The sequence below is a fragment of the Galeopterus variegatus genome, unplaced genomic scaffold (assembly GCF_000696425.1).
Source record: "Galeopterus variegatus unplaced genomic scaffold, G_variegatus-3.0.2 Scaffold14876, whole genome shotgun sequence".
NCBI lineage: Eukaryota > Metazoa > Chordata > Mammalia > Dermoptera > Cynocephalidae > Galeopterus > Galeopterus variegatus.
Window position 1 is genome coordinate 8,729 of NW_007740987.1, and position 4,880 is coordinate 13,608.

Here is a 4,880-nt window from a genome sequence, read left to right on the forward strand (position 1 = left end):
ACAATTGTGAATATGTAAATGAATATCTGACCCAGTTCAACAAAGGATTCATGTACGTTCTCAAAATTCTTGTTGTACTAATGTAGAGCTCTGCTAATGTCAGAATCCTGCCGATGTCGCCAATTGTAGCGCTCAGGCTGGGTCTGGAGCTCACAGACCCCTCAAGTCCATTGTCCAGACTGGGTCACAAACCCTTCACATGCCAGGCTTGGTCAGCAGACCCCTCACATTTAGGTCTATGAGCTAGGTAACTGGCCAAAAGGTCGTTGGGGCCATAGGTCAGAGAGCATGGCTTTGCAAAGCAGACGCCCCAAGCAGTAGATGCCAGCCAAGGTGTCAGTGCTGCACATGCACACTAATTCCACCCACACACAATTTGAAAACAAAGAACGTGCCACACTACTCCCAACTGGGCCTGATGCAACAGTGCCTGATTATTCTATTTTCCCAACTACTAATAATGTATAGTTTGCTAACTGTGAGTAAGCTACCTGCTGTTAATCAACTCTTATGATAAATAAGCAAATGCCCTTGGTCCATCCACCACTCCAGCTGGGCACCAAAAGCTATATCCTCCATCTTGTCAAATAGTTCCATTCCGCATTAACCCCTACTGTGCCCTGAAAACAGCTCGAATCAGTCAGATGAGCCAGTGGCCCATTCCATAGAAATAGAAGGAACTACTGACAGTGGGGAGCTGTTGGAGTGAGCAGGACTGAAGCCCTTTTGGGACCTGAAGCTGCCTGGACTGCAGAGGAGGGAAGGTTTTTTTAAAAGACAGTTTTTTTCTCTCCGCTCTTTCTTCCTGTCCCCTGACTTTCTTATCTCAATTGCTAAGTAGAAAAACAAGGCCAAGAAGCTAATTAGTACATTGCAAAGCTAATAGTTCTTTCTTTGAGACTTGTAGTGTTTTGAGAAATGATCAAGGCCAAATGACTGAAGCTGACCTTGGGCACTAGCCAAGTATACCCGTGCAAATCAAAATCTTGCAGGTTCCTGAAATAACAGAGAAGATGAGAACAGAAACCAGATGAGGCCTTGGCAAGTCCTTGTACCTGACCCATAGAGACAGACCCCTCATAGCTCACATCTCCTTCTCTCCTGCTTTTCACCTCCCACATTTCATTTCTTCAACCTTTCCTTTAAAAACCCCTCAGTAAATGTAAATCTTTGAGATGAGACAGCCTACCATCTCCTTCAGTTGAATACATCTGCTTTTCTAACACCAACCGTTTGACTTTTGAGTTTTTTTTCTTTCCTTTTCAAGGGATTGGGCAGCAGGACCTGAGTCCGGTAACACTATTGGTATTTTAAAAGATATATTTTTGTCTGCATTTTCTTTTCTTTTCCAATTTTTCTAAAAAATGTACACATGAATCATATCATTTTGAAAAAATGCACATTAATTAAATCAAACATCAATAAATAAGAAATGATGTCATCCTACCCCATTAGACAATAATGTTTATGGATTCACTGGTATATCCCAATTCCTGAAAGAGCCCTATGCGTATAGTAGAGGTTAAATGTGAATTTTGATGAATAAATGAATGACTGAGAACCAAACAAAATAAGTGTGATTTTCTTCATTTATTTATTTAATCCTTTAAAATTTGTAAACTAAAAGATCCAAATTTAATTTTAAAATATTAATAAACTAGCTTTTCTTAATTAGACTTCCATACACTTGGGGGTTTTTGTTTGTTTTTTGTTTTTTTTAAAATCCTTTCATATTAGGAATGGGTTGAGAATCTGTTTTGAAAAACAAAACACAAACAGATTTTTCTGTACTCTCTTACTCAACAAGAATCCACACAGAAGACTGTGGTCTGACTTCTGTAACCAAATGTGTGAAGACTTTTCCTCACTGGCAAACAAGCCATCAGTTCTTCAGTGGACACTAGCTGGGTGTCTTCCAATTTAATTTTGGTGCTATCTACCTGGACATAAGATCCCACAAGTTGAGGTGTTACCAAAACCCCAGAAGACAGTTTGCTCACCACTCAATAGCTAATAATTGGGAGACAAGTGTCGGTGTAAGGAAAGGCAGCCTTTAATCAGGAAGCTGGCAGCCTGAGGAAATGGTGGACTCATGTCTTAAAGACCCTCTCTGCTTCTCTAAGACATGGCAAAGGGTTTTATAGGGACAGGTGGTAGGGGGGCCGACTCACAGTGATCTAAACAGGAACGTGCAGGCATAATCATACAATTGCACATAAACATCCAAGAACTTCTCTGCTGGGAGCCGAATCATGTTGACCACCCTCCATGACATCAAGTAATGGATTCAGTTCCTGTTAATGTTAAAAAAAATCTAGTTAGTAAGCTAGCAAAGAATGGCCACCTGGGCTAATAGTTTCTTCTATAATTATTGTGTGTACAGTGTGAGCAAAGGTCATTATGTTCTAACAATCATGTGAACAAGAATCATTCTATTTTAATGCCCAGCTGCAAGCTATGTGGTTCCGGTTACAAGAGTAAAATTAAAAAAAAAAAAGAAAACTTTCTTAATTTAGAAGTTTAATAAAATGGAGCCACTTCTGTTCAGCCTGTTTTTTTTTTTTTTTTTTTTTTTTGCCTTTTTTGTCTTTTTTCATGTCCGGCAGCGGATCGCAACCCTCAGTGTCGCACCCGTACCGGACCGGGACCGGCAACGGGATCACAACCCTCGGTGTTGCGCCCGCCCCTCGCTCAGCCAGTGAGTGGGAACCGGTCTGTATGTGGGATCCGAACCCTGGGCGGGAGCGCCACCACGCTCCCAAGCAGCGCACTGTAGCAGTGCGCAACTGGGCCGGCCCTGTTCAGCCTGTTGTAAAGGCTCAGTCCCCAAGACTGTCACCCCCTTCAGATATCAGGTGCAAGCCCAGACCTCTGCAGCTTCTAACCAATGAGCTATAAATCTAAATCAGTGTTTCCACAATCCCCTCCATGGGTTCAATTAGTTTGCTGGAGTGGCTCACAAAACTCAGGGAAACACTTACTTTTACCGGTTTGTTACAAAGGATATCTTAAAGGATACACAGAAACAGACAGGTAAAGAAACACATAAAGCCAGGTCTAGAAGGGTGCAGGGCACAGGAGCTTCCTTTCTCATGGAGTTGAGGTGCACCACCTTCCCAGCACAAGGGTGAGTTCAGCTGTCCAGAAGCTCTCTGAACCCAGTTCTCATGAGTTTTTATGCAAGCTTCATTGCATAGGCATGATTGATTGAATCACTGGCATTTGGTAGTGAATTTAACCTTCAGCCCCTCACCCCTCCTCAGAGGTTGGAGATGGGACTAAAAGTCACACCTCAGTCTTTTCTGTGACCAGCCCCCTATCCTGAAACTACCTAGGGGCTAACAGCCATCATTAGCATAAGAAAAGAACTGTAACTAACTTATCACTTTGGAGATTCTAAGAAGTTTATAAATTGTATGTCAGGAGATGGGGATGAAAACCAAATGTATATTTTCTTTTCTTCTTTCACAGAATCTTTTCTTTTCCAACTCATCTTCTTAAACTCAAAGTGAGATATCCTTTCAGACCAATTTGTGTATTGCACTTGCTTTGTTAAATTGACAAATTGACACTAGAATGAGCTTTGGTACGTTGGTACAGATTGCTTTAATTGAATGAATGGACTAACTAGCAGTGATCATGTTTTTTAAAATTTAGCCACCCCTGTAATTAAAGTCTGATGGTGAAATGCAGCCAATAAAAGCAGCCGTCGAACTTTCATTGCTCAGAATAGGTCTCTCACTAATTGCCTGCTTGCTGGATTTTAGAGAAATACCCTTTTGTTTCATTCAGTTTTTATTCAACATTATTGGTACCTATCCTAAGTTAAATAAACAAAATCCATTTCACAAAGAATGTAAAAATGACATCAACCCCAAGTGTTTTATCAACATCTAAGTCTCAGTGGGGAGAGCTGAATCTCAGAAGGTTGATTTCATTGTTTACTAACTCGACTAGTAAATTACAGAAGAACATCTGGGGAACAGGATTCATGGAAGGGACAGGTCCCCAAGAAACCCAGGGTTGTTCAAAGAAGTCTGCTTTCTGTCAAACACCAGCAGAAGATGGCAAATTCTATTCTCACAATGAATGCACTGTCCAAATTTGTGTTAGAGGAAGGCAAGGAAGATCCTGGAATAATTTAGTGCTCTGGATACTGAGAAAATGGACAGGTAGGGGAGGTTCCTACAGATAAATGCAATTTTTTTTCAGAAGGAAATCAAAGTGTTACCTATTTTAGTGTCAAATGACATAAATTTTCTTGTTTTGGTTGTTGTCACTGTAGATGTTAAATTTAAAATTACTTTTGATCTAATAAATTATTCCTCCTTATTCTTATCAAGGCAATTTTAGACTCTGCAGATGCTCTGTCTATATGGAAACAGTGCAATGACTTTGCCTAAACTGGCTAGCATATAAAACTATAGTAACAGAAAAGTAACCAAGAAAGCATTCTTGAAAAGTCAAAAGGTCACTTAGTTCACTCTAGGAAAGATTGCATAGAAGAACAATAGCATTCCTGATTATGTTTATTTTCATATAGTTTTACAAAAAGCCACAATATTAGATCTAGTTTATTATACGTAAGCAGACTCAGTATTATTGGAGGCAGATTTTTTTTTTCAGTTTTATGTAATTAAGGTAATTATGAGTATTTAAGTAGTTAATATTTTAAGATGTGATGAGCTCCTCATTGCTGAAAGTAAGCAATGAATGGTGATTAACAAAGTTGAGCGTTCTCATGCATTTGAATGTATACTGAGCAAAGGACTTTTAGTTAACCAGGACATTCAGCCAAATGCCTGTAAACTTAGTCTATTGTATTACGCTGCTGTTTTGATTTTATTGCCATCTTCCAAACCTAGCCCTCATTGTTCCAC